General features: G+C 39.6%; 1 long non-coding RNA gene across 3 annotated transcripts in view; it reads left to right on the forward strand.

Annotated features, from left to right (window-relative positions):
- Window positions 1-27,649, forward strand: part of LOC148590197 (uncharacterized) — a 272,918-nt gene that overhangs the window by 60,159 nt on the left and 185,110 nt on the right. For all 3 annotated transcript variants that reach the window (XR_015914345.1, XR_015914349.1, XR_015914348.1), the window contains exon 2: window positions 10,003-10,075. This is a non-coding gene — a long non-coding RNA (uncharacterized LOC148590197). The remainder of the gene's footprint in view (window positions 1-10,002; window positions 10,076-27,649) is intronic.

Consider the following 27,649-nt stretch of genomic DNA (forward strand, 5'->3'; position numbering starts at 1 on the left):
TCATTTTTTTGTATGTCATAATCTTATTACATATGTAATTCATTTCCATTCAAGTAATCTTATAGATAAGAAAATATATATATTTTTTAATTTTAAGAATTTAAGAATTTTAAAAATAATAATTTTAAGAAATGAGTATTTCCCAAAACTGTACTCCGCAACTTTTCCTTCTCTTTGGAGTTTTTGAAAGCATTTTACATCCTCTCATGAATTATGTTAACATTATGTTATTTTAATTATGTTAACATTATCTTAACAGTGAGGGTGACAGAGCCCTGGAACAGGCTGCCCAGAGAGGTTGTGGAGTCTCCTTCTCTGGAGATCTTCAAAACCCGCTTGGACGCAGTCCTGTGCCACGTGCTCTAGGTGTCCCTGCGTGTGCAGGGGGGTTGGACTAGATGATCTCTAGAGGTCCCTTCCAACCCTAAGCATTCTGTGATTCTATGATTCTATGTAAGCCGAGATCATTGTTAGGCATTAGGGTGCTTGTAGATTAAAACAAAGCAGAACAGCCAAAAAAAAAAAAAATCATTCAGTTTGATTTCCTGCAGGTACTGACGAGAAGAGTTCGCCCAAAGAGTTCCCATTTGAGGTGATGTCCAGCCTTGATTTAAAATGGTTGGGGACAGAGAATCTATCACGACGTGAGCCGGCGCTGCAGTAGTTCGGCACTGCTCCCTGCCTGTCTCTACCATGCCATGTATCTGCTCTGAACTCGTCCGCTGGAGCTTGTTTGTAATTGTGCCTGTTGCTTAGCTATTTGCCTGCTGTCAGAGCACTCTTAGACAGATCAAGTCAGCCATCATCTTCATATTGTAAATGGAGTCCCATTACAAAGAGTACAGTGCAGTCCTTTTTTCTCAGGGCTCCTCGCTGAGTTGCTTGAATTGTGCATACCAGTCCCTGCTGCAGCCTTCCAACAGTGTGTGCTGTGTGCCAAGTATCCAAGATCTGTAGCCTTTTTCAGGGTTTGTCCATGTAGGCCTCCGGGGATGCATTTTTCCCTTTGGCACCCGCAGTACTTCGGGAGCTCGTGTTCAGCGGAGTCACGTCCACTTTTACTGCCAAGGCTTTTTAAGAATTGTTGCCCCCCAGCATAAACTCTCCCTGCCAGGAGGACCCGACTATCTTGTTTGATTTATACATGTATGAGTTGGCACTTGGAGTGAAGTGACTTGCCCAGAGGCTCAGAATGGCAGATCCTGGGAGGGACTATCAGACTCCTAAGTATCATTCTGCGTCCTTGCCAAGGGACTATTCATTTGCTCGCTTCTTGCCTTGTACTGAATGTTCTCCATGACTGAATGCTTTCCTGGTTGTCTCTGCATGGGCTGAGACTGCACATGCTCTCCTTTCCGGACTAGATGTGTTTCAGTCTAATGAACAGAGTATACTGCAGGGATTGCAAGGGGATGATGCTTATTTTTAATCATGCTTATTATTACTACAAAATCTTACATATAGAATTAACTTGGAATCATATAATCAGTAAAATATTAATGCTCAAGTATATTACAAAATGTCTCTCATTTACCCAAGTCAAATACAGGATTAAAATTCTTGTATTGCTCCTAGGCCCTGTTCAGGGTGGTACTCTTCCCCTGCTTCCTCTGGAGAGCTGATATCATGCTGGTTTGTAACAGTCATTAGCAGCCCAGCCCTTCTTTTTATTTACTTTTTTCCAAGGGATTGCCTCAGGATATGCCCATTTCAAATGTTTCTACTTTTAAGAACTGCCTCAAGAAATAATTCATTTCAAGAAAAAGCCTAGACCTGAAATCCACTTTGGGCTAAATGCAGAGTATTCCTTTCAGCTGGAAATAGTTTCAACATTGTCAGCATGATGCCCTTGCACGAGGGGCAGAAGCTGTCATTTCTTTTCTTAGAAGGTGGAAGACCATTCCCTGATTCTGAGCAAAAGAAGACCACTGATTTTTAGGAACACAGCCATCCTCAAACTCTTTCGTTTGAATGAAGCAATCACTTCACTGAACAAATAACTTGGTCATTAAAGCATCAAACTGAATTTGAAAAGAAAACCGAATCCCATAAAGAGCTGAACCAACTTGAAGGTAATGGGTATTCTTAACAATTTATTAAAACAGCTTTTCATTTCCATGTGATGAAGGAGGCCTTTTGTTTTTAGCTGTTATTTCTCCTGAGATGTATTGCTAACCTTGTTGAGTGGTGCCTGGTGCAGGCTGAGCACATTGCTGGTGCGTGGTCAGCTGTGAGCTTTGCTGTGCAGGCTCCAACCAAAGGTCCTGGCAGTGTTGAGTGTGCTGATGGTGGTGGCAACTGGAACCACCTGCCTCGTAGTGGGCATCAGTGTGGCTGATGTGGTATGGATGGAGGTGGCAGTGGCTCCCTGTGTCTGCTTACCTGTCCTCCAAGCTCTTCCTTAACATCTCTGATTGCTGGACCTTCATGTACTTGCAGAGAACAGTTGCAGCAAATGACTGGGACCCTGCCTGGTCAGCAGGACGGTTGAAACGTCAGTGTCGTGAGCAATTCTGGTGTGCTAGCCTGCACCAAGAAGGAGACTGCTGGCTTGGACTAGGAGAGCTGCTGTACCAAGGGGCAGGAAGCAGCGAGCAGCTCATGCAAATCTGCAGGGATCTGAAGATCCTGGCCTGTTGCCCACTGTCCAGAGCCAAGCCCACCAGGAGGGTCCCTTCCTCCTGCAAAATTTCCCGGTTCAGGACTGGCCTCTGTGGCATTCTTGCCTGTGACAGTTCTTGAGTAAAAGTGCAAATGGCAGTCGCATACTAGACTGTTAAATACGTCTGGAGGGTTAAAATGAAAGCTCCTTGGAACAAAGCATAGCAGGGAGATGAAAGATCAACAGAGACATCTTTATCCGGTCAATGCAAAGTCGCTGCCTTTGGGGAGGCAGGTACAAGTGGTGTTTTGTACTGCTAATGAGCTCAGTTTTCAAATCAGTAAATTGGCTATCCTGTTTATATATTCAGCAAAGTAAAAGGCAACCTCAACTATTTTTATACTTCAGGAGTTTCTTTGTTGTTGTTTTGTTTTTCACAAAGTAACAAGTACATATAAAATTGGAAAAGCAATCCTTGTCTGCCTTGGGTAAATAGATTGGCTTGTCTTTAAGTGATTGATTACTTTTAAATTACTGTGCAAGTTTCTTTTAAGTAGGTCAGCGTAAGTGACAAAGTAAGGAAAGAAACTCCCTCCCATGCTAGAAGTAGTTTTAAATACATTTTTCCATATACTTAGGAAGTAGAACTAAGTAGTTGCTAACCGGTTTTTTAAATGACACAAAGTTGTTGCAAATACAGTAATAAATAATTGTAAAGAAGTTTTACAGATCTTTCTTTTTAGATTTGTTTTTCAGTTGTATCCTCTGTGAAGCTCAGACTGAAGTTCTGATTTAGAAAGCTTTTCTTGTGGAGGAGCAGGAAAATAGAAGGTAGTGTTAGTATTTCAGTTTATAAGAACAGTTAGAAAAATACAATACTTTAACGAGCAGCTTTTTCTGTGACCTACTTTTGAAGATTTCTGTAGTTTAAACAGCTGGGGAGAGATGAGCCAAATTTGGCAGAGAATTTTGTAATAGTTCACAAAGAGCCTGGGTTTGATTTTAGTGCATTATAAACTATTAAACATGGACAGTGGAGTTTAATACTAAATATTCAAAGTGCTCAGCTAAAGAATCTGCTGAGCATGCTTGTGCACTGCTAGCTTCATGCTGGAAAGTTTGAGTTTGAGATGTTGCTGGGAATTGGAACGATAACTGGAAGTGACAGGGGCATCAGCAGATAATGTAAAAAAATACAGGGGCACGGGTAAGGGTTTTGCTTTTGAAACCGAACATCAATCTCCTCCCCAAAATGTATGATGGTAAGCAGTCATACCACACTGCCTGTTAACAGGGTCCTAATCCTGCAGGGGTTAGGGCTGGGGGTAGGTTAGCCTGTGTAGGGACCTGAATTTGTCTAAACAGTGGTTTACAAAGCCAACACTTAATGGAAGAGTCAAGAATATGTATTCAGACAAGCTGAAACTTATTCATTGTTTTACTGTTCAGCATGCACATTCTGTCATTGAAATTTGCTGCTATGGAAGTGCAGTACTTTACACTGCTTAAAGCATTCTGTAGTTACATCTGAGGATAGCACAACGTTGCTTTTTTAAAATGAAGGGAAAGTGTCTTAGAGAAGGTATGTTCCTGAAGTCTGTTTTCTGAGCCTGTTTGTTTTAGACCGCTGCCATCATGGCAAAGAATTTGAGGAGCGAAGCCAATGCAGAGACCTCATCATAGGAAAGCAAAATTTACTTCATTGGTCCACTGTAAGAGTTTGATATCTTTGGAGAACTCTTGACAAGTCTAATGTAACGGAATATATACATTTACTGACAATCATCAGAAATGAGAGGGGAGGTAAAGCAGCTCAGACTGAGATGAAAATCAGTACAGCTGGCTAACCTCAATGCAGACTCAGAAACCTTGTACCTTTGCTATGTATTTCCTTCCTCCTAAATAAATCCTAGCACAATTTTCTCTCCATTCTCCCACCAAGACACTCTGTTGTTCCTATCTGTCCAGTTTTGTGGGGAACACAGGTGCCTATGGTATTTTTTCAGAACTGCCTCTTCGGTCATAGTGCTTGTTCTCTAGTACGTTTGCTGAGCCCTGAATCTCTCAGGATTTTCCAGAGCACAGGAAATTTGTGTAGCTTGTGCCTTCAATTACTGCCACAGAGAAGAGCTTAAATCCATGCTGTGGAAACGCTTGCATGGACTGGGACAACTCAGCCTCAAAGGTCCCACCAGCAGCTCAGAAGGGAGTTCCTCAGGTCAAAAGAACTACAAAACAGACAGGAACGGCCGCAGCTTGTGCCGGCTGCCCAGAGGCAGCCGAGGCCTGACGTCTTCAGCCCTGCAGCTTGCCAAGGAACAACTGGACACAGCAGGAGGATTAAGAAAAATGAACAAATATTTGGTGAGGGCAGGAGTGGAATGAGCCTGCTTGACTGGGTAGCCTGTTTGAAGACAGTTTGGCTGCCAGGGCTGTTAGCAGGTCAGTCCAGTAGCCAACGAGCAGACCAAGGTACCTATTGCCGTATTTTTCAATTGCCTGCCTGGCTGAAATCCTAGGTTTATGACAGATGCTTTGTGTGCAGACCTGTTTGCGAAGGACATAGGTAAGCTTTGGAGCAGCGATATTATCAAGCAGAAACAAATGCTCTTAGAAATATGTTTTAGGAAGCCAGAAACTGTTGAATCTTAGTATCAAAAATTATGAATCGCTACAGTTTGACTTAACATAATTGATGTTCCCGAGTTTTATTCATATTCGTATGGCTGGGGAGAGTAGATGTTGCCAGATAGGTGGCAGCTGCCCACCCTAAGCAGTAGGAAGAAGTCCTGCTGGCTGGATCTTGCTGGCAGTTCAAGTCAAATCATCTTTGACTAGAACTGCAGTAAAGGTCCATTTGTTCAAAGCTTTAAAAAAAGCTTATTGGGTTAATATGTCTGAAACCAAACTACAGATTCGGCACTGCAGTTTCAGTATCTGCTTATGTGAACAGCTTCACTATGCTGAAAGCTCATGAAGATCTTAGAAGTCTAGATATGGCTCTTTAATCTAATTAGAATGTAATGTATTCTTTGCTTATTTACATTAGCAAATAGTACAATGAAATAGGAGGAAATTCACAAAGCAGAAAATTTGATGCTGAGGACCTAATGTCCACACCTGGGGATGCTCTAGTGAGTTTTACTTCACACTGGCTCCAATCTGGTTGTGTGGACTGAATGTTCATTTATGACTGGAGAACATATTGACAAGAGATGTGTGTGATGTTCTGGCGTAGGCTTTAGTTGTGCGCGTGACATATAGTAAGTAGAAGAATGAAATGCAAGTAAATTGTCATGTTGATTTAAGAGGGCTTTCAAATGGGATTTTAGTTTACAAATACCCACACATGTTGACGAGGTTTAGCTACACATTTTGGTGAAATTAATGTTTTGGGACCATGGAGACTGTAGGCTGAAACAGGCTGTAGTCCGTCTGCTCAATATGTCTTCTCTGGTGGCAGCCAGTTGCAGGGGCTTCAGAGTTTAGAAGCTCCTATATGAGATGACTGTGCAATAAAAAGAAAAGTCCCGGGGTAATGTCTGTGAGGTCTGTTTCATGTTCTTTTTTGTTTACATTGTGTTAAGCAAAATATTTTGAAAACATTTTAGTCTGAAAACATAATCTGATTCACTTCATATATACCAAGAGATTGGCAATAAAAAAGACGTCTCACTGTTCAAGGTTTAGGTACATATGGGCACCATGCAAGCCCCCCTGCAGTATCTTTGAACGACTTCTAGCACAATCTACAGAGATCTTACATGAACTATATAATATACTCCTATATAATATACGAGCTATTACTGAAAATGATTTTCCATTTCAGTGGATCAGCTGAATCAATTTGGAAGCTGTCTTGTCTGATTAAAATACTTGTATTTTGTTAATGAGGAAGCAAGTTTCTGTTCATCCATATTGGTTCATTTTGCAAGCAGAAATGTAGGCAAAAGTTATTTGGACTGTTGAGCTCAACCAGTTGTCTCTATGGAAACACATTATTAATCCCCTTATCACAAATAATATTTTTTCTTTATCATATATTGATAAAATGAAGATATTTTGGTCTGTGTTTGCCTATAATTTTAGTATCTTTCTGCAGTCTTCCTGCATCAGTAATCTAAAATCTTTTTGGATAATGCTTTCAGAAGTGGCAGCTAGAAGATTTTAAAGTAGTATTTAAGTATTGTGAAGCATTCTCTGGATATCTTCCAAACCTGCCTGGCTGCCACCCTGTGCCATGTGCTCTGGGTGTTGGGCTAGATGATCTCTAGAGGTCCCTTCCAGCCGCAACCATCCTGTGAGTATGTGTAATTGCAGTGTTGATTTTTTTCTGTATTTTTATTATCTGTAATAATTGCACACTATATTGAAGCATTCTGTCTTTAAATGCTGTTGAGAAACCTCCATGGGCTATGGGCATTTTTTTTTTCTTGTCCTCGCCAAGACACATTTCTGAACAAGCATGTTTCATTTGGTTCCTCTCTGACATCGGTATATGTTGTAGAAGCCGAGAATAGAGATACCAGTTGCTTGAAATTGCACAGAAGACCTGGTTTTGCTCCATCTGCTCCTCCCAGGTTGACGGGGGGGGGCCTCTTACGCAAGGCAAGTTGGCGCTTGCGCAACACAGCTGCCCAAGACGGCCATGAACTTCCCGCCCGGCACACAAGGGTGTCATTTTCCCCTTCTCTGCGTTTCTCCTCCTTCCCCCACCTCGGAAATGTCCTGGGCAGTGTTCGCTGCTGGCTCCGCTGTTGACAGTGGAGGCTGTGGAAAACGAACAACACAGCTGTTCTTTTGGATGCCATTTTTCTGGTGAAAATGCGGCTGAATGCATAGAATTTATAGTGTGTTGTGCTTATTGTTGTGCTTACCGTATATGAAACAGCACGAAGCCTTCCAGAAGCTTGTGCGTTCCTTAGGTCTGCCTGCGTCTCTGCCCATTTTCACGTTCATATTCTTCCAAGTTCAAAATTTAGGTACATGAGAACATCCTGACAAAATCCAGTTCTGCCGAAGCTTGCAGTTTTTTACTGTCCTTGAATCTTGTTGATATTTGTGCTTTCAGTAAAATACTCCACAGGTCAAGTATCTGGGCCATTCGTTTCCTTGATCTGTATTCCTTCCCCCTCTTCTCTGAGCACATACCATCAAATTATTTTTTTTGTTTTTTTCAATAATATTAACAAAATCTGTCTTTGAACACAGGCAAAGCCTGTGACGAGGCGCACTGCCAAGAGTCTAGTTAGTTTTAGTCCTGAAGCTAATGTGAAAATGAAATTACTTTCACTTTACTTTGGGACTGGACGGAGGAAAAGAATCTTTGCAGCATGAGTACTTACATTAAAAAGAATAGGTGAAAATGACCTATATTGTTTCATTATTAAACAATCAAACTTAAAACTCTGCCTTGTCAAGTTTTCTTTGATACTGGAAATTCAAGCCTGTGTATTTTATTCACATGCCTCTTCCTAAGCAGTGCAGCTTGAATTCTCAAAAGCAGTGATACAAGGTGAGAAACAGCTTGCTTTGGGAGCTTTGCTGCAGTGTACTTCTTTGTTTTCCTTACACTTTGGCATGATAGGAGGCAGGAATTGGTAGAGGGAGACACAGGCTTAGTCCCTTCTGCAAGTTTTTAGCTTGCTCTGTTTTGGGCACGGATAGTTGATTCATACCCATGTTGCGTACTATGTGGTGCGGGGCTGACGGCCTCTACTGCCTCTGCCTGCACCCTTTTAGGGAGACCAACCTTCTTCAGGGTAGTGTTGAATTAGAGACAACTTTATGGGCTTGCTTTTGTTATGTGAATTAACTGCTTGAATTACTTGTCTTTCTGCTGCATTTATGGACTTGCTCGTGTCTTAAATGAGCCACTTTAATTAGCTATGTCAGTTCCAGGGCTTGCAAAACGATCTGCAGTGGTTGATCTTTGCTGATATTTCCACTTCCCAGTCTCCATTTTCTGTGGTGTCAGCGCTCCACAAGCGAGCACGCGTAGCTGGAGAGCGTGCTGTGATTCCTAAGAGAAGTGGGGGGGGTGCGCTCAAGTTTGCTGCTTCATTTTGCTTGTAGCTAAACACCGTCTATAAGAACTAATCTAACTGTGTAGTATAGATATGCAGAAAGAAGTGCTCCATCTATTTAGTTCTTCTCCAATTTATTTTGCTTTAGTTAATGGTTACACATAGCTTCTTACTTAAGTGGGAAAAATATCCTCTGCATGTCACATAGGGAAAATGAAGATTTAAAAAATGCACAGAATGAATACTTGTAACAATAATTGTAACATTTATCATTTTGATACCTTTTTAAGTTTCTAGGAATATTAAAATTAAGAGCAGTCTAGATTGTTTGAAATTTCTTAGAGATTACTTTGAAAGATATCTGCAGTTTATAAATCAAACAGAAACAATGGCTTCATAAGATGTTTTTCATCAGGATTATAAATGTTCTTCTCACTTTTGATTTTTCTTCCTCTTTGGCCTTTTGTGTGCCCCCAGTGCCAGCTTTCCTGTTGAGTATGTCCCAAAACAAACAAAGCACTTTGTTTTCCATGCTATGTGTTATAGTTTCTTATTTGGAGTTTGGCTTCTCCACATCCTATGAGATTCGATAGTTTAAACTAGGACGTGGTTAAAAGAGATGCTCAGCATACTATATAAAGATTGCAGAACAATTTATTTATCTTACAATTAAAGAGATGTAATAATCAGATTGTGAAACGGAGACAACCTTGATTATTTCAAGTGAGAGGGTACGTTCTGTTCTCCTCTGTGTAATAATGGAGGAGTTTTCCATTAATAAATTCATTAATAAATTGGGCAAGACCTTAAATGACATGTGAATTTTTAAACTGTTATTTTATACTAAGGAAAACATCGCTTTTCTTCTGACTTTCAATAACTTCTGTTAAATTTATATCTTCTCTATTTTGGCATAAATGTTTACAAACAGAAGTATGAGTAGTTCATGTGTTAATTGACAAATAGATACGGAGTATTTTAATACTCCAATAAACTGTGTTCTAGTAGCCTTAAAGCTATCTGTCCTGTCACTAGGAAAACAAACAAATAAATAGAAAAGAGTATTATCGGTGTCTTCTCAGAAAGAGAGGTACTGAAGTGATACAGAAATGCCTCTGACTTGAAGGTACCTGTGAATGCCACATTTCCATGTGATGCAGTGAAGAATTTAATGTGGCTACATTAGCCTTTATGGGCATAGTACATAAGTCTTGAAAATTCAGGCGGCCTCAATCATGACCTCATTTAAATTAGCCTTAGCCTGGAGTGTTCGGCTAGATCTCAAAATAGAAATCATATAAAATTAACAGACCTCAAGTTAAACTTGGTAAAGCATGTGCTTCTCTAACTGCCTTTTATTGCCTTTTTTTCTAGGTCTTTAGGGATTTTACACTGCGTATCTGGAAAAACAAGTCACCATTTAAACACTAAGTCTGCACCATGAATGGTAAGAGGTAGCTGCCTTGCTGTGTTCTTATTACTTAACTAGCAGGAAGTTAATCACTTAGATGAAGGAAAGGGAATTTTTTGCTTCGTGCTTTAAGTAAATACACACTTGAAAGAACTGATTAAAAATCAATTAATTATCAATTAATAAACACAGCTTTAAAAAACTTGGAGGGTTGATTACAGTTGCTGCTAAAAGCTATAGAGATTATTCAGCTCCTATTGACCTTGGGTTCTGCTGCGCTATAGGCCTTCTGATGTTCAGATTTCTATTTTTTAATCTATTTAATGTTTTAAGATACAGAGCATAGAGCTGCTCAGTATTTCTGTTTTGTGTGATCCAAGTTACCAGTGATTTCATTGTCAGGCTGCCAAGTGTTGCCTATTAATGATGCCCAACATTTTCCACAAAAGACCCTACTTTCAATTCATGGTGTAATTCTGGCAAACTGTAATTATTTAAGTTAAAATTCTGCATTTTCCTCACACTTCCTTTCTCTTTCTGCCAAAAGGATTGAGAAAGTTAGAGGACACCCTTCCTTTCCTTATTATTCAGATGTCGTCTTCTGGGAAATTAGGTGCCTTTTGGTCCAGAATGGAAGGTGCCTTTTATACCACTGTGTGAATTTGTACATAAGAGGAAATTAGGTCCAGAATTAGAGGTGTGGATTAGAATTGGATAAGTAAAAGAATGCTTCAAATAAATATTGTAGTTAGGAATAAAAATTGATATTTGTTTCAGTAATTCTAGGCCAAAAATCAGATTGTTTTCTTCAGCATCAGCTGTAAGTGGTTGTGCTGAACATTTATTTTCATTTTGAGGTGATGATATTTAATTACAACATTGGAATAATACAGAACACCTTCATGATACTGAACTTTGTTCAACTAAAAAGCAATTGCATCCACGAGAACAGTCCACCGTGTTTAAAGTCCATATGGAATTCACTGAATAAAAAGCAGCTGGATTCGCAAGGGGCTGTCCTTCAGTGTCTTTCACCGTAAAGGTGCTCTAGCTACCACCAGGCTGTCTTTTTAATTTTGCATTTCAGTTAGTCTCTCAAGTGCTTAGTTTTTTTTTTTTTTTATCAGTTTTCTGCAGGTTTTTTAAGAGTTTAGTTGCTTGTTTCCTGAGCAGACTAATGCTGAAATCTTGACAACAGCTCTGCAGTCTGTTCAGGATACCGTGTAGTCTGGGGAAAAAATAAGGAAAAAGTTTGGAACAGGAATCTCTCAACTACTAGGCTATTTTGCTTATGTTGATACATTCATTTATTGAACTTACTCCTAAGTGAAACAGTGAGGTCACAAGACCAGAGTTACAGCCAGCAGAGGCAATGGCAAAATGTGTGCATAAATGATGACAGCTGATTTATTCTCATCATGTTACCATATAAATTTGCAGTATGAATAAGAGTCCATATTAGAGGTTAAATTATTTTATTGGAGAATAAAATGAACCAAAAGACAGAAGAGTACCGTAAAAATATTGCTAAATAACTGTAGAGATTGCATATGTTAATTTTTAAGAAAAAAATCTGGCCTTCTCCTTTGGGTGCATCTGTCCAGTTGGGTAAATAAAACTCAATTTATCTTTGGATCATGTTTCAGGATAAGGTGGTCCTTTCAAAGCAGGCTTCAGAGATATTAGCAATAGAATGAAATAACTTCCTAGAGAAGTAGCCTGGGAATACAAGCCCTGCAGAAAACTGACCAGGAAGGCTGCCAATTAATCTTTTGGAATAAAAGCTTAGTAGGAAAGAATGAAGATGCCCATCCTAAGTTGCCAGTAAAGGATGTGGAGAATGGTGTGTGCAAGGGAATGCCCGTCAGAGGAAAGCACATGGATGACGTTTGGAATGTATTTCTCAAAAACAAAAAGTAACCTGAAACTCAAGCCCTGAAGCAAATTGACTCTTGTACCTCTTAGGAACTCTCCAAAACATTAGTCAGTGAATTAAACCACAGGTTCCTAAGGTGGCTAAAAAAAAAAAAGTCTTCAGGGCAGGGAAATCTTCTCAAATGATTGCGTGTCATCAAGAGTAGTGGCAAGAAATGCAAGTTCTTTCTGTGCCAGTAAGAGTGTGGAATGAAAACCACTTTGGAAATCTATGTTTTAATTTCCTTTTAGGTTCATTTATATGTATAAAAAGTTTTTATTATCTAATTGGCTGCTTTATTTTTAATGCATAATTAGTTTTGAATTTGTAGGTGAAAGTGTGTCAGGGCATCACTGAAGTAACTGTTTGTATAGCAGATAGACTCTAAAGTGAAACAGCTCTTCCGTCTAGCTGGCATTGAGAGTTCAAAATTCTTTTCTGATATTAATACTGTTTTGTTTTGCTTTTTTGGTGCAACTTCCTATTAGTAATATATCTTGTGGTACATCCAAGAGCCTTTATCAGAATTAGATAGCACTTGGCTCTGTAGAAACATGTACAAGGGAAAAAAAAACACTGTCTTGAGATGATAACAGTGAAAGGTGACAATAGCAAGTGACTTCAGATGTGAGAAATTTGGCATTATATATCTGCAATTTGTTATGTATTTAATAAAAGGAGGAAAAAGTTGTCTAACTATTCAGTTATCTGACTGAAGTCAGTTATCTAAATCTTCCAAGTCAGTATTTTGACAAGGTGATTTCTTGCCAGCAGTTTTGCAGAGATGATTCTCAGAAACAAATTTGAAACAGATTTACAGCCCTTTAGGAAATGCATTTTTTTTTAAAGTTTTATCAAGACCAAAGCAGTGCTAAGCTCCTAGGCACAGTCTATTTATTTATGCTTGAAAAGTTGTCCCTGAGTTACGGTTTTACTCTTTCTGCAGTCACGGTCATCACAGAATGATAGGATAAGAAGTGATGGTTGAAGTGATCTATGGAGGTCTCCAGCCCAGCTTGCTGAAAGCACATCTAGTAAGAGCTGGTTGCTCCGTGCCTTGTCCAGTTGAGTCTTGTTCGCCTCCAACGACGGAGATCCTACAGGCTGTCTGGGCAGTGTCTGTCAGGGTCTAACCCCTCTCATAGTGCTTTTTATTATTATTTTTTATTTTTACCACAGCCTGGATAATTTAATAGACACAGTTCTGGATGACAGAGGACATAGAGCTGTCTGTGTTCTACTACAAAGTTTATCTTAGTGGCTAGCATACAGAAGCAGAGTCACACAGAGCAGCCAGGGTTGGCAGGCAGCTCAATATCTCTCTGGTACTGGCTAGCCCAGACTTGGACCCGGCGCTCCAGTTGAGATCTCACCGTGGTGTGGGAAAAGGGAAGGGGTAGGGAAAAAGGGAAGGATCTCCTCTCTTGACTTGCTGGCAATCATCTTCCTAATGGAGTTCAGTCAGCTTTCAGTCCACCTCAGTGTTCATTTAGGTAGCCTGTACTTCATCAACTTGTCTATGAGCGTGTTATGTGAGACAGGGTTGAAAGCCCTACTGAAGTCAAAATAAACATTGACTGCTCTTCCTTCACCCACCAAGTTAATCATTTCATTGTAGAAGGCTGTCAGGTTGGTTCTGATGGCGTGATGTGCCTTTTGTAAATCCACATTGGCTGCTCCAAATCACCTTCCAGTATGTTGGAAAAGGACTTCCAGGAGGATTTGCACCATCATTTTCCAAGAGACTGGGGTGAGGCTGACTGGCCTGCAATTGCCCAGCTCTTCCTTTTACCTCTCCTCGAGGGCAGGAGTGCTGTTTGCTTTCTCCTGGTCCTCAGAAACCTCAGTCACCACAGCCTTTGAAAGACTATTGAGAGTATCTGCAGAGTGACATCAGCCAGCTGCTTCAGCACTTGTGGCTGCATCCCAGCAGGTCTCAGGGACCTGGATATGTCTAGGTTGTTTATATGTTCACTAATCTGCTTTTCTTCCACCAAGGGCAAGTCTTCCTTGCTCCAGACTTTCTCACGGGTCTCAGAAGCCTGGGATTCCTGAAGACCAATCCTATCCATAAAGACCAAAGCAAACAAGGTACTGACCATTTCAGCCTTCTTCAACTCCTCTGTCAACAAGTCCTCAGCCCCATTTTGCGATCAACTCACATTGTCTCTAGCTTTCTTTTTGCTGCTGATACATGTGGAAAAGCCCTTCTTGTTGCCCTTCATGTCCCTTACCAGATGGAACTAGAGGTTCAATGCCAGGTGGGGTTTGGCTTTCCTAATCCCGTTCCTGCATGCTCAGACATGTCTCTTTATGCATCTTTATTCAGAAGATAAAATCCTGGATGATGAGGAATCTATGCTGTCAACAGCATCTAGATGACTTATACAATACAGAAATAACAGTAACAATTATCATCTAAAAACAAAAGTTATTTCCGGGGAAAAAAGTGCTATAAATGTTTTCCTGTTCTGTATAGAACATGCCTGACCTGCCAGTGAGAGGTGGCAGGTTTTGTTTATGTGTATTTGCCTTTGTTTCCTTCTCTGTCCTATCGAGTTCATAGAGGTGACAGTAACTTACAATCCGCGGCTTCCTACAGTGAATTTTCTAGCTTTATTGATTATTAAGTAAACAAGTAGTTTTTAGTCATGTGTTATTTAAACAATGGCCAGATATTGGAGTAGATAGTAAGTGCACTTCTTTATTTTTTGGCCTATTTGAGCTGCTTAAGAATTGTCCTATGCTTTTAGCAAATGATGACTGCTGTCTTCTAACCCCAGACCTTGTAGGCAAAAAACAGACCACCCATGGAAAAGGCTTTATCTAACTTTTCTTGGAAAAAAATATATATTTACTTATTTATAGAAAAAAATGTATTCCAAGAATATGGAAGTAATCTGAGTTTACAACTATCTTCATCTGTCCTGTTATATAAACAGCAATTAAAACATAGCTGGTTGTCATGGTGGTCCTCTGTAAGTGACAGACGCTTTTAATCTTTATCTTAGTTTAAATTGGGTTCTATATGCAGCACGGCTGGTTCATACCATCAGCTCTGTGCTGCTGTTAAAGTCAGGTAATTCCTATTTACTCATTATCCTCTTGAATGCCCTTTAGTGAATGTCGTTTCGATTAAGATAATCTTGGATTAATCCCATTACACCCTTTTGTCTTGTTTATGGCTATCTTTGCTGTTGAATGTACACAAACTGCTGAAAAATATCATTCGTCATTTGTTAGAGGAATTTCTCCTTTATGAAAACTGAGGATTTTGTATCATTGTACTTTAAAAATACTGCATTTTAGGTAATGAGCCTACATATTTATTAATATGTACTGTTGCCTGTGGTTGCTTTGATTTGCTCCCAGGAAATTTGTGGTGTTGTTATCAAAACTAACTTGAGTTTCACACTCAAGTTTTAGGAAGATCAAGACTTACTTTTAACGGAATCCAGCTTAACACTTTCAACTACTAATGGAGATTAAAAAAACGTAGCTCTTAGGCTGAGTTAGTACTTGACGACTATGAAATGGGACTATGCAAAGCAGTGTGAAATAAGGTGCATTTACTGTTCTCAATTCGAACCTGTAAGCACGATATTTATGGGACCTTAAAAATACTTCTTGTTGAAAGAATGCTTTGATGAGCAAACTTGGTACAAGCATGGAAGGGTATAGTGTTGTTTGTACTGTAATTTCTAGTTGAGCTTCAATCATACTCTTGGTGCATTGGTACCTGGAGGAATCATTTGTTTCATCTAAAGAAAGAGTTGGCCTAATTCATTTTCACTAGGTCAAGGACTGTGGCTAATCTAGAGCTTGACAGCTTGCAATCGTTCTTGTATATTGTCTTTTTTCTTTTTGCCTGAAAGGCAGGTAAGATGATACTGCTAGCATTTTTTGGTTTTCCTTGAAACAATAAGGAGATAGACTTTTAACCTAACTGCTCTGAACACTTTTTTTTTGTATGCATTTTTGGGGAGACAGATGGCCAGAGAAAGATAGAAGAACTTCGATTTGTTTAACTATCTATTTCTGTTTATGGAGTTAAGTGTCACACAGTAAAGAAGTTAAAGATCCTGAAATTCATTCATGAAATAAAAGCTTTGCTATTCCTGGAGACAAAAGTAAGTTGTGTGTTCTGAAAATTGGTGCAGCTTTTAAAGACTGTAGCTTGCTGTGCTAAGTTTTGAAGGGAAGAATTGTGGCTTTGTGCTTTCCGTATGTTTAAAGAAATGAAAACTTATGAGGATTGTGTCATGTCTAGAGTGTCCTGTGTTGTATATATTTGGATTGTGGGAAAGATCCTTTCCCCACTTTGTGCTATTTATTAGTGAAGTTTCTTGCTGAATTTCTTCTTAATCATATCTTTTCTTTTTACCTGACTCTAATTCTTGGCACTCAGAATGGGCATTCCTAGTGAAGCAAGAAGCCTGTAGTCATATGCAGCTACATTGTCCAGAAGGAGTTTCGATGCAGAGGGAGCTGATTGTGGGGTGGTCTAGGCCTCCAGCATGTCCTCCTTAAGCAACGTTGTTAGAAGCGCTCCGTATGCTGGAACATCTCAAGATTGGGCCCTGCGGACAGTCAACATAATGAAAAGCATTAATGCTAAGAAAGGAGTCATTAATTCTAACAGAGGAATGTGCACACGAGGACCAGGAGCTTTGCAAGTGGTGCATTTTGTATGTATGTGCGTCCATGTGCTGTCGTGGTTGTGCCCCCTAGATTTTACTACCAGTGTTTGGAGACACGACAGAGGTGGGTGCTATTCTGTGAACGCTAACCAAGCCAACCAAGCCGTTGGCGCGGCTGTTGGCGGCGCCGGCTCCGTGGCCGTTGGGAGAGGGGCGCGTTTCCTCGCCCCGGGGCAGCGGGAGCTCCGTGCGAGCCCGCGCGCAGCCGGCCGTGCCGGCTCGTCCCCCCTGTTGCTGGCCTTTTGCCTCAGCGCGCAGGGGGGCGAGGAAATCAGAAGTGATCTTAATTAAATGTTTTCTATACAGAAGCAAGCACGGCCCTTTTTGTGCCAAGCGCAGGCAGCAGATCTTATCACAAAAGACGAAGACAAATATTTATCAGGGAACAAAAGACATCCACGATTGCTTACAGTGGGGTAGATTTTTGTCTACCACTTTCTTCGGGCAAAGATGTTTAACCGTGTTATATGTTTATCAGGGCTCCGTGTCGAAATTCTTTGTTTCCCTGTAAGGTCTTCAAGCAAAGCTGGTTTTCTTTTGACGGAGTTGCTCTTTCTGAGTTAAGCTGTGGGGAATGCAGACACCTGCTCGCCACGGTGTGCACGTGGCGACAATATTCACTTGTGTGTGCCCTGAGTGTAAACCGACCTTAGGTGACACTTGAAAAGTACAAACCTTTACTTTTATGACATTTTGTTCCAAAGACTAAGGTGATCAGTTAACTACAAAAAAGAAAAAGAAGAAGAAGAAGAAGAAAAAAAAAACTCAAGCATTTAAAATAAAGAGAACCCAATTTTTCCAAGTAGTGTAGAAAGTAAACTGTGATTAAATGTATTTGCATGGCAAATGGTGAGTCTCGTAATCAGTTTATTAAGCTGATATTGTACAGAGTTCTGGCACCGAGTGACATAATTCATAGCTGTGTCAGCGCTCGAGTCTGTGGGTTTGCATTAGTACACAGGATTTGAGGCACGCTGTAAGATATTTTTTCTGTGAAAAGTTACAGTGGAGCTTTAGCATTGAAGTAGGTTTTTAAGTACAACGCTGAATAGTAAACATACTCTGTCACAACACAAGTATTATACAGGCAAGGCTTGTTTGCTTTCTTAACATATTTCATAAATACTTGGGGGGGAGACATTTGGGAGTGATTCTTCGCATGTTTCTCCTTAAAGCTAGTATTGCTTATCTGAGAGAATGTACTGGAGTTGGTGAGACTCCCCGTGGGAGTGGGGACTTGTGGAGTTGACACCTATCTATTTCATAAGCATCACTACATTGTGAATTAATAATATAAGACTGAAATGTGACACAGGTGAAAATGTTCTCTTGTTTTTTTCATTTGTGACTAATATTTTTCTCAAACTTGGCAATCTCTGAAACCGGTTTGAACTGTCTGCCTCTGAAGGGATAGGTTGGGGGATAGGTTTGTGTAAGCTATGTACCTTTGTACAGCATTTAAAGCAGTGAGCTTTAATAAAATCATTTTGTTTTAGTTCAAGCTAACATGATTTTAACATAAAGCTGCTCTACAGTGCTTTATTTTTATAGATCTATTTTAAATCTAATTATATAAATATAATTATATTTTATTGAAATACTAAGTTGAGACATTTCCATACAATTTATCCTTAAAAGTTTGCAAGACTGCAAAGTATGGGGTTTTCCCATAGGTAAGACTTGTTTTATGATAGCTTATAAAATTTCTATATTATACTAAAACTTTCTGCATTTCCCATACTATTATCTTACAGTGTATTTTTGGAAATGAATGTTTAACAAATAATAGTATGCTGTCCATTTAAATAGTATTTTCCATTTAATTGAATAAAGCAACTATCTTGGCTTGAGCTATAATCATTTGCTGAGACCCTCAGACAAGCAACAGCAACTCTGATAGGGAGAGATTTATTCTTTGAAAACAGCGATTACAATTTATAAAAATATATGTTTATAGTTTTTGGACTGCTCTTTGCCCCTGAGATAAGTTTTCTGTTTAAAAAAAAATGAGGCTGCTCCAGTTTTCTTTTCTAGCAGCATATATATTATTTGAGGATTTTGTTATCTTCAGTTTTATAAGTTGGTATTGCTACAGAAGCAGGAGAAAAAAAAAGGAAAAAGAAAAAAAAGGATGGAGGGGAACAAAAGCAAAAAGAAAAACCTTGGAGTAGGGCCAACTTGATATGGAAACTCATTTTTTAAGATAACTTACTTTCTGTTTGCTTTTGTCAGCATATTCACATTATTTCTTTTATCTATAACAGAAAAAGCCATAATAAATAAGTGGTCAAGAACTCAAAAATAATAAAGACTCTGCTTCTGTTGGAAATAAGTCACTGCAGCACAACCAAGTAGTTTGTATTGTATTAATGCTTTGTTGCTTGTGCTTGCATTGCTGACCATTTGATGGGTTGGCACTACAGATACATCCTTTTAGGTTTACTTTTTTGATTTGAACAATGTATGTAGGAAACTTTGATGAAACAGATAGATAAATATTAAAAAATGGAATATTTTTGGCACAACTTTGTACAGATGGGATTGTAATTGGTGACATGGGAATAATGTGTATATATATACATACTGAAATATTTGAAATGCTGATTCATTTCTTGCTTCAGTTTTCCAACTGCCAGCTGTAATTCTGGGTCTTATTTAGGAGGTGCTGACACAGTAACTTCACGACTGGACATGGGAGTAAAGTATAGGCACCAGTGCAGATACAGTTGTAGGAATTTGTCTGGATGCTGCCGTTATTGACAATTTAGCATGCAGCTTATAAACCATTTGTGTTTAATATACCTTGTTAAACTTACTGTGTGTTGTTTACCACTTCTCTTTTTTCTGGATTAATTGAAATCTGAAGATTTAGATTTAATACAGTTTATGTTCCTAAAAGTTTCGTTATTTCCTGGGAGAGGGAGATGAATCTAGAAATCTTTTCTAGTCCTACCAAAATCTGGGAGTTGTATGTGAAATGCTCTGTGAAACTGTTTTGATTAATTTTATGTTATTTCCCATTAAATAGATAACAATATTTTAATAGCAGTAATGATCTATGTAAAATTCTTCAAATGCTTGCTGACTTTTTTAAAAAAAATCTGAATAAAACATCTGTATAAAACAAATTCTATACAAGAAAACAATTAGCAGAATGAATGAACTAAAAAAAACTAAAGGCTCTTCAGAGGGAGAAACCTCAGGGAGTAAGCTTTCACGGACTAGCTAATAGCCAGATGTCCTGCAAAGAATTCTCAAGTAAAATACTCTCTTGCCATCCGTCTTCGCTAATGCATGCAGGAACATCAAGGCCCAGGATGGGAAAAATTTTGGAGCCACTCAACCTATTCCCAACAACAGCGCTGTGCACAGTTTCATACTAATGCCTTGCTAAAACAGGGCTGTGCTTCTGGATTTCCGATGCCTGTGGTATTTTTTTAAAAAAGCTTTCCTACCTTCATGAATTTTATTTTGCAGTTTTACCCCAACCTCTGAATTATTTTGGCTTCTCTGAAGCAGTCACTTGCCTGTAGAAGCTTGGGTTTGATGTCTGGAGAAGTAACATGGCAGGGGACAACCACCGTTTTCTTGGCATCTTTTCTTAGCATCTGAAATGTAGATGATACCGGGATGTTCTGCACAAATGGATTTCTGTAGTCTGCAGGGAAAAGAACACGGCTTTATGAAACTCTTTCCCTCCTGGAAAATGACGGGAGCAGCACAAAAATACTGATCTGGGAGCTGAACTACCCCCGGAAAGTGAAGAGATGCTCCCTGGTATCTTGCCTGCTCACAAGAGGGAGTGTCATACAGGGGTTGTAGTCACAGGCTACAAATCAGACTGCCCCGTTTCTAACCTCCTTTTACTAATTTGCAGGGAAATCCTATAAAAGTGCTTTTTTCCACTGATTCCCCTGCGGTAAAAAGCCCAGGTCTTGGTGGCAGGTGAGTTCTTTCCTCAATGCTCTGTATTTTTCGCCTGGGAGATGCTAAACTGTTTGGATATCCCCAGCAGTTTGGTGTTACAATAGGTTTAAAGAAGTTACGGTAAAGCCACTGAGAGCAAGCAAGCTACTTTTGGTAAATGAGAATCCCTAGAGCTCTGTGGAAAGTACTCTGAAAGGGAAAGTACACCCAAGATACCCCCAAAATGGCAAGAATAATCTGTTTAAACTAAGAGAGTTGTAACTTAGTCACCCTCTTGGACAAGTATGGGATTTTGCACACATTTGTACCAATAAATCAGACTGAATTTTCATATATAGTGGAAATAAATAAAAGTCAGAGGTAGTTTAAGTCATAAAAATTTGAGAGCCCACTACAGTGATGGTTCATTGCATGAATGAATGATGGCCATCAAGAGATCAAAAAGAACATTTTTGAAATCTAGAAACCTCCAAGATTTCTCTAAAAAGCATTCTTTGATTTGAGTTTTTAGTTCCTCCTTGTCAGATAGACTTACCCTTAAGGTTCAAATACGATTCAGCTAATACTGCAGACAGCACATGGTATATAATGCCTTTTGATTTGGATTATGCTGTTTACAAGAAAGCAGGCGCATGCTGTGCGAAAGCCTCCACACTCACAGCCTTGGCCTGGGACCTGCCTCCATGCAGTTAGTTATATTATGACTCCAAACAGCTTCACCTGACGCATGCGAAGTAGCTGATGTGAAGGGTTGTGCACAGTGTAGCTTGCAGAAATCTGCCTCTAAAGTACTCTGGCAATGCTTTAAAAAAGAGGATGTGCTATGGGGATATGAAAAGCAGGTTTTGAAAGAATGTTTAACTGCTCCTAACTATGCTGAGCTGGTGATGGATGCGGCTGGCATGGACTAACACGTCTAGCACTGTGGATGGATGAGGAGGTCTCCAACAAAGACCACACTTCTCATGGCTTTAGAAAAGGGAAATCCCTGTAATACATGCGCTATAATGGCATGTTTCTGTGCAAACACATGAAAAAGTCCATGTCACCAACTTGACACGGGGGTGCTGTTTTGGTGAGATGATGATGGTATTTCAGGGCCCTTTGCTGCTGTCCCCAGTGGAGAGGCTCATAGCAGTGCGTGCGGAGATGAGCAGAGCCGGCGCTGGGCGGCCGCACGCAGCACGTTCAGGCAGCCCTTGCTGGACAGTTCCCAGCCGGAACTTCTTCCCCCCTACCCAATCCCTGGCAAACATTATTTTGCTTCCTATCCGTGGAGGCTCATTTTCAGTTTAAAGCAAATATTCACCCCTTGGCCCTATTAGGGACCTGCGGCTATTTCATGCAGGAAGATCTGCATTTAAATTGTATAAGAAGTGCCGGTTTGTGCTGGATCTCTTCTGGGTAACAAAACTGTTAAAAAGTGACATAACTCTGCTTGTGCTGCATTTTTAACTAGTTGTCAGCTTCTTTCATTAAATAGATGCACTGTGTAAATGGTGAAAGACGTTTCACCATCGTTGGTCACCATATTCCTCTAAGGGCCATCTGTCAGCCTGAGGACTTCTAGTTTTCTACTAGACATGAGATTTGGATTTGCTCTTCCTTCCCACAGCACAACTCCAGCAAGAAAGGGAATCACAGAGCTGGTTTATCATCTCCTGCACTTTGAGTTGATCACCCTGTGACTCGTTTGGGAACAGGTCATTCATTTGGGCCTGTTGGTGTTTTTTTTTTTTTTTTTTTTTGAAAACAGTCTTTGCTTAAGTGTCACGGAATCACAGAATGGTTGAGGTTGGAAGGGACCTCTAGAATCATCTGGAGTCATCTAGTCTAGTCCACGCTCGAGCAGGGACAAATAGAGCACATGTCACAGGGTCATATCCAGACGGGTTTTGAAGACCTCCAAATCACTCTTTACCCTCACCCTACTCCTGGTCAGTAGATATTAAGGGGAATACATGGCAAGATCACTTAGAGTTTGACTTTGTGGGCCTTCTAGTTATCAAAATACTACTTAAAACAAATGTTACAAATACCTAAAACAATTCAAATATAAATAAAAAAAAAAAGAAAAAGAAAACAGTAGTACTTTGGAGTGGCCTACATGCTTTGTTTCCTTTCTGAGATAAACTGATGAAATTACATAAATTGATGGAATGAGAGAGGTGAATCGAGAAAAATAAACCGAAAAGTACTGGGAGGAGAAAAAGAGGGAATAAACAGGGAGGTGAAGGCACCGGGATGGGGCCATGTTTGCGGGGAAAACCATGTTTAGATAGACCCTGAGGACATACATCTTGATGGTATTGACAGAAATGACCTTGATACGAAATAGTAAGGGCAACAGCTCTCAAATGCTGCTAGAGATGTCCAAAAAAGGACCATATTGTCCTTCCGATTGCATAGCTTAAAATAATTCTACCTCCTTTAATGAATATTTCACAAAAATATTGAAAAAGTTTTGGAGAAATGTAAAGCAAATTAGGGGCCTTTCTTTGTAACCTCCAGGACTGTCAATAATCTGTGATAATCTGATAATTTTATCACTCCTAAACTGCGCTTTTAACCTCCTTTTGCCCTCAGTTCTACTCCCCCTGTTTACCCTCGGTCCTACTCCCCTTTTTTACCCTCAGTCCTACTCCCTCAGTTTACCCTCAGTCCTACTCCCGTTTTTTACCCTCGGTCCTACTCCCCTTTTTTACCCTCAGTTCTAGTCCCTCTGTTTACTCTCAGTCCTACTCCAGTTTTTTACCCTCAGTTCTACTCTCTCTGTTTACCCTCAGTCCTACTCCCCTTTTTTACCCTCAGTTCTACTCCCATTTTTTACCCTCAGTCCTACTCCCCCTGTTTACCCTCGGTCCTACTTCCCTTTTTTACCCTCAGTTCTACTCCCTCTGTTTACCCTCAGTCCTACTCCCGTTTTTTACCCTTTTTCAAAGCAGCTTCTGAATGCTTCACAATAAATGGAGGAACAGCCTGATTCTGGACTTCCATTTCAAACTTAAACTTAGGCAAGAATATTTGTGTGTGTCTTCAAAAGCTTTTTCTCTGCTTGATTTGAAAGCACTTTAAATAACTAATAATTTGTTTTGATATGAACTAATATAAGTGTAATTATAAAAGAGTGAGTAGAGAGAACAAAAGATTGGATTGTTTTGAGTTTTCTGAAGTATCGAGTCATTGTTCTCTTTACATTTATGCTACCCTTATGCCAACAAAAAAAAAACAAGGATGGGGTTAATGCTCTACTTAGAAGATTAAGGTGAAGTTTCAGGCTGGATCCAAGGCAATAAAATGTGTAACAGGAAACTTCATAGTGCTTCGTGTTAGTGTCCAGGGCCAGATCATAACTGCTGGAAGGACAACGGAGTGTGAAGTCAGTTGCTGTCTGGGTTTTTGTGAACGTGTCTGTGTGGTGTGTGAGGGGAAAGAAAGAGATCTTAGGCATGTGAGGGGAAAGAATGAACGTCCTCGGGTTTACCTACAAAGAAAGCTTCATTGCATTATTTAGATTAACACAGGGAAAATGTGCTAGGTGCTGTACATACGGAGATACTACAAACATGGGCTTTCAGCTGGGAAACAGCTAAATACATGTGCATTTCTACTTATAGGAATAATCTGATTCTTGTAAGGTATTCTCATGTCCATGAATTAGCCAGATCCAGCCTACAAAGGAGTATAAAATGGGTCACAGTTAACTGTGTCAACCATATCTTAACGTTGATTAAATCTGTCAAGCATAAAAAGTGTTCAGTGATATTGCTGTTTTCATTTTTTTTTCTTTAATTACCACTTGGAAAAACAACAGTGCAGTTTTTAGTGGTTAACGTGAACTGCTGAATAAGATCTAGCCTCCTGGCTGTCTCAGCCGGTACAGTTTATTTGTTCTGTTTCTGATGAATTTTTCAGGATTGTTTCCTGTGTGAATTGAGAGATAGAAACTTGAGCTGAGGGACCTAATTATTAACACAGTTTTATGGCAGACAGGAAAACCTAATTTTTGATGTTTTGCCTCTCGCATTTCTTACTATCGCATTTTGCTATTTTGGTCACTTAGTCGTGAGAGCCAAATAAATAGGTGACAGGTCTCCTTCTCACCCCAAATTTACTGTGTTCTTACTTTATACATTCATGTTTGCTTTCTTGATGTGAGTGGAGGTGGCAGCAGTTTAATCAAGCTGTTGTATGATTGGCTCTGAGAGGTTTTGACCTTTCACTTGTTCCTTGAAAAGAGGTACCGTTTTCACCCCTGGGTGATGTATGAAGTGTTTAATGTAATTCCTGTTCTGACTGCACTGTGCCAGTGCTGGAATAAAGGGATTTTTTTTTGTCAGGCTTATCATTAGCTTGACAGCATAAAATGAGAGTAGTACCTATATGTACCCAGCATGTATATGATGGAGTGTGATAACATTTCAAAGCTAATGAAAAGTGAGGCGTTGCTCATGTGTATAATACATGTCTTTCTTTGCCAATTGCTAGGTTCAAAAGCAGTTAAAAATTAGACCGTAATTCTCTTTTCCATTGCAATTAGTCTGTATTGGACAATTTTGCTTATCGCTGGGGAGAGGAGCCTGCCTTTTTTAATGAATGGGAAAGCTTGCATCTTGAGCTATGCAGCTTTTCAGAGGAATAATATTTTCCTGAGATGCAATAATGCCATTCCAGTGCTCTGCACACTGGGGTTCGTTTGTTGGGGTTGGTAGGGAAAACTGTAAATTGTATAGAAAACCACTGCTCTTAGGAAACCACTGCTCTGTGAAAGCATCTCCCGGCATATTCTGTATTCCAGGAGGCAGTGCTGTGTAGTCTTGGGAGGACAAGAAAGGTACATGTGTTTTGTGGACAACATGAGGGACAGGATACATGTACGCTTGAGTTTAAGCATGTCATTAGTATCCCTGTGGTAGTGAAAAAGACTTGTTAGAAAACTGCATGTTGTGCATAAAATGAGTTTTAAATTAGTTAGTTTTAAAAATGGTTTAAGCATTCAGATTCAGTTTTATCTAAGATATTGAAATGTTTCTAGGCAAGTCTTTCCAGATTATCACTATGGAGCTGTTTGGCATTATACCCCAAATTAACAGCATGCCATGCCATTAAAGAAATAAAAAAGCTGCATTTTTTTTCTTGGCATAGACTTCTGCAAAGTGATAAAAGACTCCCTATGTTGCTTATAAATGCTGTAAAATGTTCACTTTGCTCTAGAAATTTCATGCTTGAATCTACTGCATGTGGCCTCTTTAAGATCTTTTCCATTTCTCTGCTTACATCTCGTTCGACCACTAATGAAAAATACTTGTTCCTTGGTTTGGAGTAGACACCAGCCACTTACTTACTTAGATGATAGGAGAATGCGCCCTGTGGAGAAAGTGAAGGCTGTGAGGACAGTTACAGGCAGGATACAGGTTAGCTAGGAACTCTGGCTATAGTTCACAGTACTTACTCTGTTGCCGTCGGGAAGTTGCAGAGTTTCCCAGAGTCTTCATTCCTCTCTATATAAAATAGGAATAAAATTGACCAGGCATGTGAACAAGTAGTGCTGTCTGGTATTTCTGCCCTGAAATACTAAAATTTCTTTGCTGTTAGATATTTATTCATTATTAGACGAAATATGAGTTTCTCCTTCCCCTTTTTCATGTTTATGCAGAGAATTCCCAGAACCTGTCATACACTGTAGGTGTTCCCAACTTCAGAACACAGTTTGTGTGCCTCAGATCTTGTACTGCACAATGCCAAATGTGCACAAAGGACGTCCAGTTGGGAAGCATAATCTTCACATTTTATGAACTGCAAAACAGAATTATAGTTGGCTAAAAGCTTCCTAGAAGTGTACGTGAAATAGACTTGCTTTTCTTGTCGTTCAGTGTCAGAGCTGGTCGCTTCTGCCTTGGGATTAGGGAAGGAGCTGGAGTTAGGATGGTACCATCGACGAATGCAGGACCTCATATCTCCAGGATTAAGTTACTCCAGGATAATTTACTTTGCAAGTTATGAAAGGCTCATATTTTTCCTTATTTAGCTAGTTTTTTGGCTGGTTGATTGCTGGTACTCTTTGGTTGCTTGCACATATGTGTGGCTCAGCCTGCTGCTGCACAGAATTAGTTTCCAGACATCTTGCATGTTGAATAAAATACAACAGCAGGCAGAATTGGCATTTATGAAAAGTAGAAATGCGTGTGTTAATGCTCCTATCATGAGCAGTTAGTGAAAAATAATCAGCCAGTAATAATGATTACTAATTCACAGAAGGTTTTTCAAAATTTTAGTAATTTCTTCGATTTTGGAATACTGGAAGTTACAGGTATCATTTTTAAAAGGCCTAAGAAGGCTTGACTCTCACTGAATTTAAATGCAGATTGAATCTTTTATTATGTCAAAGTTTTTTTGAAAGTGCCAGCAGGCATAGCTTCAATCAGTCCGATCTTTACTACTGAAGTTATTGAAATGTGATTTTTTTCAGTCATTGAGGAATATATGGATATGGATAAAGAGAATGCTGCTAAAATATCTTCAATTAAACTTTAAATTCTTGGAGAACTTTGTAGAAAGAGTTTTAAGCCCCTCGTAGTGAGTAAACTGAGTTTCATTTTTCTTCGTTGTTCAGCTTTGGGGTCCACCTAAATGTTCCAGAAGAACTATGCATTCTCAAAAATTTCATAAACCTTCCACACTGGTGTACTGCATGTGTTATTTGCATCATTTAGATACAGAAGATCCTGTATCCTGGATTTATGGCATGAAGACTGCTCTCTTTACATGAAAACACTTTATTTTCTGTTCCAACAACAAAAAAAGAGTATCTGCCATTACTTCCTCTCTAGTTTCAGCTCCTATCTTGAAATCTTCTTAAAAAAAGACATCAGCTTAACTTGCTAAGCAGTTACTTTGGGGTTTATTTTCATAAACCATTCTAAATCAGTGTGGGAAATGTGAATAAGCTTTTCTGAATATATTTGTTCCCACTCTTTGAGTACTTTCAGATTAATAATTCAGCCACCCGCCCAGACTCCTCCTAAGTAAGTTAAATGTAGTCTCCATTGACTTCACATGGGTGTGGAC

The sequence above is a fragment of the Tinamus guttatus genome, unplaced genomic scaffold (assembly GCF_059628265.1).
Source record: "Tinamus guttatus ecotype Peru unplaced genomic scaffold, ASM5962826v1 Tinamus_guttatus_pri_ptg001602l, whole genome shotgun sequence".
Lineage (NCBI taxonomy): Eukaryota > Metazoa > Chordata > Aves > Tinamiformes > Tinamidae > Tinamus > Tinamus guttatus.